At 46.2% G+C, this 13,994-nt stretch overlaps 1 protein-coding gene across 10 annotated transcripts in view; it reads right to left on the bottom strand.

Moving 5' to 3' along the window:
• LOC139052300 (protein transport protein Sec16B-like) overlaps positions 1 to 13,994 on the bottom strand; it is a 492,173-nt gene that overhangs the window by 110,404 nt on the left and 367,775 nt on the right. The gene's annotated exons all lie outside the window — the stretch shown is intronic.

Genomic DNA, 13,994 nt, shown 5'->3' with positions numbered 1-13,994 from the left:
CAAATTTAGCATACACAGAGAAACGCAAGGGAGGTAGAGGTGACACGTGGGACAGCAGCAGAGCAGACAGTCATGGCAAGAGGCCCACAAGTGACCAACCGTTGAAAACTGAAATGATGAGTTACATCATCTGCTGGGATGTCACAATGTTCCTTGCACAAGTGCACCCCGTTCTACCGCTCGACGAAGATGACGTGGCTTTGAGCCGTCAAACCTACACTGCCTGCAGAGTGCACCAGCACCCAGTCACAATGTGTTCGTTCCACAATTGCACTGTGTTCTCTTCCAAAGTTGGCAGGGTACACTGCTTGACCGAATCTGTCCCACCACTCCAGCTCCAGTCAAACTGAGCAGTTTTCCTTAGCCAAAAAAGCTCTTCAAGCAAGACTACAAAGGACAGCATTGGCAAGGCCACGGTCACAGGCAAACCTCCTTTAGCTACTGAGGCCTGAAAGCTAAAAGCCCACAATCCTGACAGGGGGAAAATGGGACGAGGAGGGTGCCCCAACGCACGCCAGGACCACACCCCTTGGTTGCATAAACACAACTACCATGGAGGGCATATTCTCCAACGCCCAGCACAGGCAGGCACCACTCTGCACCCATTGTTATAGGGCCCCGCACCAAATACTCAAACAGTGCCAGTTCTGATATAAAAAAAGAAGAAAAAAAAAGGACAATGGGAAAAGTGACAACCTCAAGGCACAAAATGACCGCTGAAGGGTGACGAGAAACAGAAACAAAAACAAATCAAGAAACCAAAGGGCACCTGCATTACACCATGCCATTCCCATGGAGAAAAAAACAGTGAGAGGGACAGCGGGAGTGCAGTGCCTCCCCTCACTCCCTTTTCCTTCTCTCCATGACACCCCTGCAGACCAGAGCAAAAGGAGAGGAGCTGACCAATCAATATGCACAGAGAGGGAGAGAAGGCACAGACCATTAACCCAATTGAACACAATTTCCACACACAAGCACGCACACACACACGCACAGCCTTGCACATCATTTATCGTACCCCTTCATTCTTTTTTCTTTCCTACTGCCCCAGTAATGTCTTCTTTTTATTCGCCGTCCAACGCCACCGAGGCACTTAATCAGTCTCCCATGCACGCATATGCCACACCCCCTTAGAAACAGCCTTCCTCTTTTATACCAGTCTCGCCTGTTACTGGGAGGAAACGCACACACACCAATCAATACGGCTCCCTCCCCCATATCTCCTCATCAATCTTTAATTTGTAGCCCGTTAAACAAATGGATTCGATGTCAAAGCATTGTCTGTGCTTTTTCGCTTTGCTGCTCTACACTTCACTAAACACAAAAATGTGTATACATTCAGAGAGTGATTACCCAAATCATAAAGGAATTGTTTTTTCAAGCACCTTGGAAGAAGAATGCATGGAAGTGTAAGCTCTTTAGAGCAGGAATAAAGAAAAAGCAGAAGGCTTTAACCAAGCCTTATGCAGCTTGCACTAAAGCATTAACTTCGCCAACTGACAAACATCATTGGCCTCAGAAAAAAAAATAAAGGAGGGGGGCGAGAAAAGAAATAATTGTAAGCAAAATACATGAAATGATTGCCAAATGCCCATAGCGCGTAGTACAAAAACTGCCCGCATGACCAATGCAGGAACATTTATGTTTAGTATCCCTGATGTAGCCATAGTACAAGCTTGTGTGAAGACACAAACCAATTTCGACACGTACTATAACAAGATAATGTTACTGAGAAACTAGGTTATTGCAAACAGCTAATCATGATACTCCAATTACATGATTATTTTTTTTCATACTATACAGAATTTTTCAAAAATCACTTGCGGCAGAATGCATAATTCTAGTCGCTGAGCTGGATGACTCAGAGGCGGACATTACTTGTATGAGATATCGAGCTGAACAATAGGCTGATTAGCAATAATTCACTAATCCCAAGTTTATAATTAATTACTTTACAGCACAAATATTTCTCAAAAACTATTTCAGGATCAAAGTAGTGATGCCATACATAGTGTGTACACTGGCGAACAGTAAAAACTGCTCAACCTCTATATTTATTAAATATTTAAATAATGAAGAATGCTTGTGCACTCCTACAACCCATTTCACACTTGACTAAGCTGTCCAGTCCTAACTTTTTGACAGTGGCAATGAAAACATGTAGGACAATTTAGCAGAAAAAAATAGTAAAATAACTCAAATTATAGGCAGCACTCACATATGTATATTCAAAACAAAAAACAAAAGGCAGCAAAGATACGAAGTCAGCTCACTCTGGAACGACAACGCTGCATATTTCCTGGTTTTAGAACTAAAATATACAGCAGACTACTTTTAGGAAAAACAAAAAGGGACCTTGGGAATCAGCTTGTACTATCAGAAGTTAAGTTTAACAAGAGTGCAATGAATTACAGGACACCAAAGAGGCCATAAACTGAACTGTCTAGCTTAGTGGTGAACTTGGCAACAAACCCCATATTGAAGGGCATTTGGCATGTCATCAATCTCAGCAACAATAATGATAATACAGCCCAACTTCATTTGTCAAACTAGAGTGATGACTGCACAGTCTCTCTTACTCTCCCGCTATGCACTTAGGCACACCTGCATGTTACACCTTAAGATTCTAATACATTGAAGAAATGCTTCTTTAATTCAACCAACAAGAATGACAGTACAGCATAGCTTCAGTTGTAGAGTGCCAGAGAGAAACCTCTGCAATCAAGATTGCTCACTGTAGCACTCTTTCGCAATAGGTGGACCTTGCACCAATAAAACCCACCAATCAATCAGCTAATTTATCAATCAATCATGATTGCTCTACTTGAAGAATAAGTAAAATTTTTCTTTAAATAAGAACAATAGAATACCGTAAAGGGAACAAATCTTAGGCAACCTTCATAATACAAGAGATTGCTGCCACAATATGGTAGTCACCTTATTGACTGGGCCAGCAAGGTTTAAGACATATAGCAGATGGTAGCAGCAAGTCAAAATAAGTCAACAACCTATAGCATTGGAACCGATAAAAAATGTATTTGTCTAATGAACACCGAAACGGGAGTACTTGGCCGAAGAATGCCAAAGGTTACAGGTTTATTTCTTCCAAAACTGTAGAGTGTAGAAGCACTGCACACAGTATCACCCTTTGTTTAAAACTCCAGCTTGTGAGTGCCTTTCACAAGACCGCAGAGTGAGAGCCCTGTTATCTGTTGTCTTTATAAACCACACAACTTTCTATAAAAACAATCTTCCATCAATCACAATCTATAATAATAAATGATTACAAAAAGATGAAGTGAGTTAACAAAGGTTCTACTAGCAGAACATAGATAAAGTTTGCGTCTTTTTTATTTTCCCATTGATTCGGGAAAATTCATTTGTAACACAAATTTAATTTATTTTACCAGACCAATGAGTGGCAGGCAATTTATACTTACACTTGCCAGCATTTATCTCTCTCATATGGTGTATTAAAGGGGCACTGAGCCACCTTTCTTTGATACCTCAAAAACACCTTGGGATGAGTATTGTGGCTCACAGGAAAATGTTACTGATGTAATTTTTCAAAAAGACGTAGTAAAGCATAGACACTATGAATGCAAAATTTCTCTACCATTTCTCCTTTAACGTCCTCTGTTCCGAAAAAGTGGGGCATTGTTGATTACTGTGCTCTGCCTATGGTGTTGTCACCTAGCTTCAATGTTGTTTCTTCTTTCAGCCGAAAACGGCAGACACTGCTGGCAACACATACTTCCAGTCACTGTTACTACAGCAGCTTTTAATGAATGAATGTGTTGTTTTTATTGGCGCAAGGGCCAGGTATGGCCAAAGAGCGCCATACAAGTGTTAATGATTTCGCAGTGGAGTGATGGGTTCTATGGAGTTGATGTGACATGGCTGTAGAGGGGCCTAAAATATAGTCGCTGTAAAGTGCATAAAATGTACGTGTAATAAAATTATGGCGATGACAAATGACGCGTACTATGAGCATTGAGGTGCATTTCAATATAATGATACGATATTGAAAATTGCATGAGCTTCTAAAATTAACTAGAGCACCATGGCCTCGTTAGAGCCCTTGCGACACAAGGGCCTGGAGGCATGTGCTATATATTACAACTATCACAGCGGCATCCTCTGGAAAGGGGATGCGCTACGAGTTTAATGGTCTTATTACATGTAGCAAAACATCATTTAAAAAGTTGAGGACTGCCTTGGTGTCAAAAAGCGGTTCCTTACCGAGAAACATAGCCGGGTGTAGAGGGATGTTATAATGGTAAGCAAGCGGAAAATGTTTTTCTCTCCGTTTCGGCTTCCCGACACTCCAGAAGCATGTGGAGGACGGTAAGCCTCTCACCGCATCTACTACAGGTTGGAGGTTCACTTTCAGTAAGCAGATAACTATGGGTGCCAAATGTGTGTCCTATTCTGAGGCGACAGAATAGGACATCTGTTCGCCGAGATTTTGCTGGGGAGGGCCAAAAACCTAACTGGGGCTTTATAACGTGCAGTTTGTTATTTGTTTGCGCGTCCCACGTGCACTGCCAGTGATGTCACAGTTTATTTCGTAAGAAAGGCCTCAGATCTGTGACAGGCACATCAGCGGTAGGGTGAACAGCTTGCGATGTGATTGACGTGGCCATCTCGTCCGCAAGAACGTTACCTTCGATTCCCCTATGGTCAGGGACCCAGCATATTATGATGTTCTGGTTAGATGAGTACGCTTTACATAATACCGAATACAGTTCATTGAATATGGGATTTTTATGTTTGTAGAGTGACATTAGGGATTTCACTACGCTTAGAGAGTCTGTATAGATCGCGGCTTTTGGAAGTTTTCATCTTCTTATATGCTTCACAGCAGAGAGTAATGCGTAGGCCTCGGCCGTAAAGATGCTTGTTTCCAGATGCAGTGCATCGGATTCCGAGAAGGATGGGCCGACGGCTGCATAGGATACCCCGGCATTTGACTTCGAAGCGTCTGTGTAGAACTCTGCGCAGGAGTGTTTGTACTGCAGTTCTAGGAAATGCATTCTGATTTCGGCCTCAGGAGCGTGCTTTGTAACTTTTATAAAGGATATGTCACATTGTATCACCTGCCACTCCCAAGGAGGTAAGAGCTTGGTTAGGTGCATTAAGCGATGCTCGAGGAGTGGGACATGCATTTCATCACTAAGCTCCTTCACACGCAGCGAGAAAGGCTGTCTTATGGAGGGGCGATTGCTGAAAAGTGTAGCGCACGTCATATCGGTAACGGTATGAAAACATGGATGTTCAGGATCGGAGCGTACTTTAAGGATATATGTAAAGCTGATGTCTGATCTCTGTAGGTGGAGAGACCATTCATTCGATTCGGCATATAAGCTTTTAATCGGGCTTGTTCTGAAAGCGCCCGTGGCTAAGCGGATACCTAGACGGTGAACAGGGTCTAGCATCTTTAGCGCGCTCGGGGCAGCAGAGTTATATATCACGGCACCATAATCAAATCGTGACCGGATGAGGCTCTTACAGAGATTCATTAGGCACTTCCTGTCACTACCCCACGTAGTCTGGGATAGAAGTTTCATTATGTTCATTGTTTTTAGACATTTTTCTTTAAGATGCTTAATGTAGGGGACGAAAGTGAGTCTGTAGTCAAGTATGACACCTAAAAATTTGTGTTCTTTGTTTACAGCTATCTGTTGTCCACGCAGTTCTATGCAAGGATCTGGGATAAGTCCTCTCTTTCTTGTAAAAAGAACACAAGAGCTTTTGTTAGGACTGATCTTAAATCCATTCCTGTCTGCCCACATTGACACTTTGTTCAGGCCATGCTGTACCTGTCTCTCGCAGACTGCGAGGTTACAAGATTTGAAAGCTATTTGAATGTCGTCCACGTAGACAGAGTAAAAGATGGCCGGTGGTAATGAAGCACGAAGCATATTCATCTTGACGATAAAGAGCGTGCAGCTGAGCACGCCTCCTTGGGGGTACACCCGTTTCTTGCGTAAAAGGACGTGAGAGTGCATTGCCGACTTTTACCCGGAAGGTACGATTGAACAGATAGCTTTCTATTATGTTAAGCATATTACCGTGGATGCCCATTTCTGACAGGTCTCTTAAGATTCCGTAACGCCACATTGTGTCATACGCCTTTTCCATATCAAGAAATATAGATAGGAAGAACTGTTTATGTATAAATGCGTCCAGAATATTCCCTTCAACACGAACGAGATGATCGATTGTGGAGCGCCCTTCTCGGAAGCCGCACTGATAAGGATCAAGCATTTTGCTCTGTTCAAGGAAATGAATGAGTCGCCGATTTATCATTTTTTCAAACACCTTGCAAATGCAACTTGTGAGGGCTATCGGGCGGTAACTTGCCACTGAGGAAGGGTCTTTCCCTTGCTTCAAAACAGGGACCACAATGGCTTCCTTCCATGCGGTTGGAAGGTACCCTGCATCCCAGATGGTGTTGAAAAGTGTGAGTAGTGTAACCTGGGTGTCATTGAGTAAGTTTTTGAGCATTTCATACATGATTCTATCAGATCCTGGTGCAGAGCTCTTGCATGCGCTCAAGGCAGCTCTCAATTCGGCAATACTAAATGAACGGTTGTAAGGCTCATTCTCTCGACATTTTCTTGTTAATGGCTTACGTTCTTCTATTTGTTTATATTTCAAGAAGGATTGCGAATAATTATTTGAACTTGATACACTCTCAAAGTGCTCCCCAGGTGAGTCTGCCTGATCTTGCAGTGTATCGATCTGTGTATTTACTAGAGGGAGTGAATATGTTTGTCGCCCTCTAATTCTATTTACCCTGTTCCAGACTTTGGCCTCATCAGTAAATGAGTTAATACTGGATAAATACTTCTGCCAGCTTTCTCTTCTGGCCTGTCGGCAGGTTCTCCTACCTTGGGACTTTACTTTTTTAAAGTTGACAAGATTTTCTGCTGTGGGCGAAGCGCGTAGCAACCCCCACGCTTTGTTCTGATTCCTACTTTCGGGGTCGATGGTCCCTTCTCCTCGGCTGACGGAGCAGCGCTAGCTGCAACCGCCGGGGGGGGGGGCAGATAGCGTGACTGCCGACTCGGTGTTTGTGGGTCGGATAGCCGCCAGAGGCCGTTGTGGCGCTGCCCTCTGATGCGCCACTTTGGCAAAGCTTTTCTTTGGCAGGTATGCTACCCGCCTTCGTGCCTCTTTGAACGATATATTCTCTTTTACTTTTATGGTTACAATTTCTTTTTCCTTCTTCCAGGAGGGGCACAACCGCGAGTATGCGGCGGGATCCCCGTCACAGTTTACACAGTGGAGAGAGTTATTACAAGCTTCAGTGGCGTGTTCAAGGGCACTGCATTTTGCACATGTTTGGCGGCCCCGGCAGCTCTGCGAACTGTGGCCGAAACGCTGGCATTTGAAGCATCTTAGGGGATTTGGCACATATGGTCTGACAGGGAGCTTGATGTATCCCGCCTCTACAGACTCAGGCAGAATACTTGAACCAAATGTGAGTATTAGGTGCTTCGTTTGAATTTCTTTTCCATCCCTTCTCATCTTAATCCTTCTCACATTGACAACATTCTGATCACTGAAGCAGCCTCTGTCAGCTGGAGCAAATCGTCATCCGAGACAACGCCGCGGGAGGTGTTGAGAGTGCGGTGTGGAGTTACTGTCAATGGAACGTCTGCAAATTATACTAGACTGGCCAACTTTTCGTACTGTTTCTGATCATGGAGCTCTAACAGTATATCAACACTTGCCAGCCTTGATACCTTGTAGCCTGGGCCAAGGACATCAGTTAAGGACTTGGAAACTAGAAAAGGGGAAATGTTTCGTACTTGTTTATCGGATTTTTCTGAGTGGATCACATGGTAACGTGGGAAGTTTGGTCTTTGACGTCCAAGGAACTGGAAAACTTCATCGGTGCACCCTCTTTTGTGAGGGCGATCAGGAAGCGGAGGGAAGGAGCTAGCCATACAGGAATTGAATTTTTGGCAATAACGCCAGCCACCTACCATGGAGCCCTACAAGGGGACGCTACAGGGACTGTATGTACAGGTCCTGTAAACGCCAGCTGTATGTCATCACTATAACCAAATATGACATAACCTAGGTTGGCTATTCACACAAGGTTAACCCTTGCTGCCTGGAAAATTGGAAGTAAAAAGAAGCCAGGAGAAGACAGGAAAGATGGAAAGTGAGAGAAAGACGAAGGCTGGAGGGAGAGAGAGACAGGAAAAGGCAACTACTGATTTCCCCCGGGTGGGTCAGTCCGGGGGTGCCGTCTACGTGAAGCAGAGGCCAAAGAGGTGTGTTGCCTCCGCCGGGGGGCCTTAAAGGTCCAAACACCCGGCATCGGCTCAACCCCCAGGATCCTCCTTTCCCCGGACACGGCTAAGCCGCGCACGGCTACACGCGGGAGGGTGCAACCCTCGTGTGCTCGGGTACGTGGTGTCGCAACACACCAAACGCCTGCTGACGCAGACGCCCCTGCGGGGTAGAGCAACTTTGGTCATCCCTTTGTTATGCTGTAGTGTACTGATAGCTGCACGCAGCTGTTCTTTCTTGTATCTAGTGGCATGAGTAGCATATTTCCTCTTGCACTTATCCCTATGGCAACCACACAATTTCCGAGACTTGAACAAAAGATCATCTTCACTCGTGCGAGCATGTCGGAAGCACGCACATCGGCTCAGCGATGGATGCCGCACTCCGAACTCTCATTGAAGGGATTCCTAACTTATCAAGCTTTGACAATGAGGTGACGCACCTTGAGCACCTCAAAGGTGTGCAACTTGGAAAGCAGATGACTTGTCCCAAGGCTGGTCTGGAGTATGCAGTGCACTGACGCACATGTACTCCACACCGGTTGTGCCTGCCCTAGTACAATGCGTGCGCTTGCGCCAGCTCGCATCGTCACGCCCCTGAGCCATGTGATAGACAGAGACCAATCAATGCATGCAGTTCTCAACATATCTTGACAGTGAGAAAGCTTGTGGCAGAACCCCGTGGCGGTCATGGTATTTACGTCAGGCAGCATGCACAGCTACGCACAACTGTAGTAGCCACCCTAACTGAAGTGCCCTTGCTATGTGCAAAACAGCGCTAGAGCGCATGCTTGCGCTCATGTGCTTCAGTGTGGCAGTGCTATGTGGTGAAAACTGGCTTCGTCCTGCAGGGATAGTAGACCAATCTAAATTACGCATTTTGAAGCCTTATTCATAGTGCAATATAATGTCTGACAAGGTGTCTAGTCAGGAGCGACCAAGAGCAAAGTTGGCCAGGAGCATGGTGGCTGGGAGTGAGCTTACACTGGCTTGCCTTCCTCTTTCAAGCCGTGGCAGGTATATCATATGTATGGTCTGGGCTTAAATTTCACGTTGTTCGAGGTAAGTTCAGAGTTGAAAAGTAATCACAATTAGCAACACCCGAGGTCTACGACCCTGATAAGCAATGTGGCCAAAGTTTCATTCCTACATGGGTCAGCACGGCCGAGCGTGAGAAGGTGACAGTCAGCTTCTTCCGAAAGTGTACAATTCTTATTGATATTTGCTGCAGTGGCATAGTGGCTTTGGTGTTGCGCTGCTAAGCTGGAGAGCACAGGATCAAATCCCAGCCATGGAAGTCACATTTCGATAGGGGCGAAATTCAATAACACCCACATACCGAGCATTGGATACCTGTTAAGAAACCTCAGGTGGTCAAAATTAATCTGGAGTCCCCTACTACGATGTGCTTCATAATCATATTGTGGTTTTGGCACGCAAAACCCCAGAATAAATATGTTTTATTTCTTAGCAAAATCCAAAATGCATATTTTCACTTGCTCAGCCTGTTTAGTTAAATAATTCAATTAATATAAACAGTAACAGCAGGAAGAAGCACACTGATCTGAACAACCTTCTTAATTGATGTCAGCTACCAGCCAATAGCAGCAGTCTATGGGAATCTGCTAAATGACGAACTATAGCAGCTGCTGGCAGCTCCAAAACAGGTTAGGACAAAGCCTCTATTTGAAAAGAGCATGTTTGTGAAAAAGGGAACTTAGCGGCCTGCTTGTTAACTCCATGCTCGGCGCACGACTGCAAAATTTGGCTGAGATGTTCACAGCAGTGAATGCTCCTCGTTGAAATTTTTTTTTTCTCACACAGCCTAGGGGTTGCTTCAGGGCCTCCTTTAAGAAAGGGTCAGTTAATTTCCACTCTAGCTAGAACGTGTCCTTGCCTTATTTTTCCTCCTTCATGGCTTATTTCTGCTTCACTGTGAGTTTAATGCCAAGGGCGGTGGTACCGGACAAAAACGTACACTCAACCATTGTACAATTGATATAAAAATGTAGCAAGACTGCATTTATTAACATGAAAGAAGCCATCACACTTCAGATGTTTCACATTGTGGAGTACTTTATGGGTCCCATTGAAAACCACAGATCCACTGTAGCAGTGTGATCAGCTGCAGCTACTCAGACTTGTATTATAGTACATGGATTTAGAGGCCCTGCTGGCAGTGGGAATGATTTTCCATATTATGATCATAACTCGAAAGTCAAGTAAAATTATTCACCCGGTTAGAGTTTCATTTAAATTAAAGATGAATATCTGCACACCCTGGACACACATTTATCCACACACCTTCACTCCCATATTACATTACTTGACCCACTGCGCCGGCCATAAATGCCATTTAAATGTCTCAACAAAAGGCAATGTTTTCACACGCAGCTTACAGGTAACCCAACTAGGCCGCGGAACTGTAAATATGTAACAGTAGAGATATTTTATAACATTAGTCATCAGTCACAAACGGAAAAAGAAAAACATTTCCGACACACCAAAGTCAAAATCCTTTTCTCAACATCACTACTTCAATGTTGGAGGCATGGATAAAAGTAATACAACTGGTACTTGGCTTAACCATTTAAGGGGAGATGCTACTCGAAAAAAACTATTATTTGTACTAGAGATTTAAAAATACTGCCATTCATAGGGTTTATGTAGATTTCAATTATGGCATTAGTTTTTGTGTAGCTGCTATATTGATACAAGGCAGAAACATTTAAACAACGCGCGCATGTTCGTGCGCCCCCTCAAGACGACAACGGCGTATTGAAGGAAAAGACGACGAAATAATGGCACGTGTTTTCGCCGCACGCACTCGCATCGCAGGTGGCCATTGTCGGCGTCTACAAGAAGAAGACGAGGTGAAGCGACGCTCGAGAGAGAAGAAGAAGGCCTTCCTGATCTCCCGTTTGGAACGCGGCAGTGCTTTTTATTTACCCCAGGGCACAAGTTCGCCCACAATAAATAGTTGTATCTGTATTCCCTTAACTGTCCGTTACAATTCTGGTGGAGGTGCGGGGTAATGATTTCCAGCCCAATTCAAGTTGGAGAAAGCAGCCCGGAACCACGCCAGCTCAGACCCAACGAGCTTACGCCCGTCCACCAGCGCACGAGCCGTCGCCTACGTGGTGAGCCACCCGAGTTTCCTCTTTTGCCGGAGCAGACTATAACAGCAGCAGCAGACAATACAGAAATGACATCCCAGACAGCCTCAACCCGCATCGTGGTTGATCAGCCGCGAACGCCCGAGCCTTTTCACGGCGACACCTTCGAAGACGCCGAAGACTGGTTGGAAGGCTTCGAGCGCGTCGCGGACTACAACGGATGGGATGAAAACCGGAAGCTCCGCAATGTTTACTTCGCGTTGCAAGACTGTGCGCGAACATGGTTTGAAAACCACGAAGCTGTTCTCCGGTCGTGGGATGACTTCCGACGGGAGCTGTTGGCCACGTATCCGAGCACAGACCGCCGGGAAAGAGCTGAAGCCGCACTGCAAGCGAGAAGCCAGCGAAACAACGAAAGCGTGGCAATGTATCTCGAAGATATGTCCCGCTTATTCCACCGGGCCGACCCGAGCATGAGCGAGGACAAGAAGCTTCGGCACCTGATGCGCCGTGTGAAGCAGGAGCTTTTTGCTGGTTTGGTTCGCAGCCCTCCACGCACCGTCGCCGAATTCCGCTCCGAGGCGACAACTATGGAAAGGACACTTCAACAGCGTGCGAGACTCTACAACCGCGATATGAACGTCGCCTCTATGGATGCGATGTCGGCAATGTTCGGGAACAGCGCCGAGGTCTTACGAGAACTCATAAGATCTGTGGTTCGAGAAGAGCTCCAGAGGCAACAGCTGAACAACGGCCCCACAGCAGTCTCTTCGTTAGCAGAAGTGGTTCGCGAAGAAGTGAGACGAGCAGTCCGCGAACAGCACCCGCCAGCACAGCCGCAAGCGTTGTCACCGGTACGGCCGACGGTATCGTACGCCGAGGTACTCAGAGGATCTCCAGGACGTACTTTCGTCGCGGCAACTGCGCATGTACCCGAACCTCGGTTCTTGCCGTCTCCGCCGGAGACGAGATTCCGGAAAGCTGACATATGGCGCACTCCTGATAGAATCCCGCTGTGCTACCACTGCGGCGAAGCTGGTCATCTCTACAGGATGTGCGAATACCGCAGAGCAGGACTTCGGGGGTTTTCCATAAACGCTCCTTGCCCAAGAAACGGTGAACACACTTTCGAGATCCAGGAGTATTTGTCAACGCGCCAAAGCCCGCAGACTTCACAGCAACACCAACCTCGGTCAACAGTGCCGCTGAGGTATCGGTCACCGAGCCCGCGTCCATCCTCAAGCTCCCCAAGGCGACGCCCCCAAAGCCCACGTCGAGAAAACTAATACCGGCGACCTGTGGAGGTGAGGCCGCTGTCGACGCAAGAACGGAACCTCCAGCGCCGATTCTGAAATATAACGACGGACGCGAGAGCAGCTGCGAAAAGAGTGACGTAGCTTCCGATTTATGTGTGTTTATAGACGGCTGCGAAATTACTGCTTTAGTAGACACAGGCGCAGACCATTCCGTTATGAGCAAAGTACTTGCCAGAAGACTAAAAAAAGTGCTGACTCCTTGGAGAGGACCGCAAATTCGAACCGCCGGTGGACACCTTATCAACCCGGTGGGCAGGTGCACTTCTAGAATCGGAATACGCGGCTTTACATATGTCGCCAGTTTCATTCTCCTATCAGAATGCTCAAGGGATTTAATTATTGGAATGGACTTTTTGCAGGCGAACGGTGCAGTTATCAACTTGCAGGAATCCTGTGTGTCGTTCTCAACGAAGCACGCCATCGCGACATTCAAGTGTGAAGAACAATTCCATCCGCTTCAGATTATAGACGACGACGTCACGATACCCCCAAGATCCAGCATAGTTGTCACCGTAAGAAGCACCGTATTCAGCGACTATGAAGGAATAGCAGACAGTAACACTGGGCTCTTACTCGAAAAAGGGATCTGTATGGCATGGGGTCTTGTTCGTCTGCGTGACGGGTGTTCAAATGTCTTCCTGACTAATTTTGGGAATGAAGTGCAGCATGTTGCGAAGGGAACCGTCTTTGCCTGCCTTAACGATTATGAACAGATTACGGATTTGAGCTCTTCCGATGCTGCACTAGTGGAGTCTGACAACGTAGACTCCATACCCGCATCCGTCAACATCGAAGCAGCACTATCACCGAGCCAGAAGCAGCAAATAGAGAACCTTGTACGAGAATTCGCCTCGTGTTTCTGAACGGCATCGAAAGTCCAGAGAACATCCATCGCCAAACACCGTATCATTGTCGACGAAGCTGTGCGGCCTATTTGCCAGCATCCCTACCGAATACCACCTAAGGAGAGAGAGATCATCAGCAAACAAGTCGAAGAAATGCTTAGAGACGACGTAATTCAGCCATCGACCAGCCCGTGGGCTTCGCCTGTGGTGCTAGTAAAGAAAAAGGATCAGACCTTGCGCTTCTGCGTTGATTATCGGAAGCTAAACGTCGTCACAAAGCGGGATGTCTATCCACTTCCGAGGATCGATGACACTCTCGATAGACTACGGGATGCGAAATTCTTTTCCTCTCTCGACCTCAAAAGCGGATACTGGCAAATAGAAGTGGACGAACGTGATCGTGAGAAG

This window comes from Dermacentor albipictus, unplaced genomic scaffold, assembly GCF_038994185.2.
Source record: "Dermacentor albipictus isolate Rhodes 1998 colony unplaced genomic scaffold, USDA_Dalb.pri_finalv2 scaffold_21, whole genome shotgun sequence".
Classification (NCBI taxonomy): domain Eukaryota; kingdom Metazoa; phylum Arthropoda; class Arachnida; order Ixodida; family Ixodidae; genus Dermacentor; species Dermacentor albipictus.
Note: the sequence above shows the minus strand (reverse complement) of the source record. Positions and strands in the feature narration are given on the sequence as shown.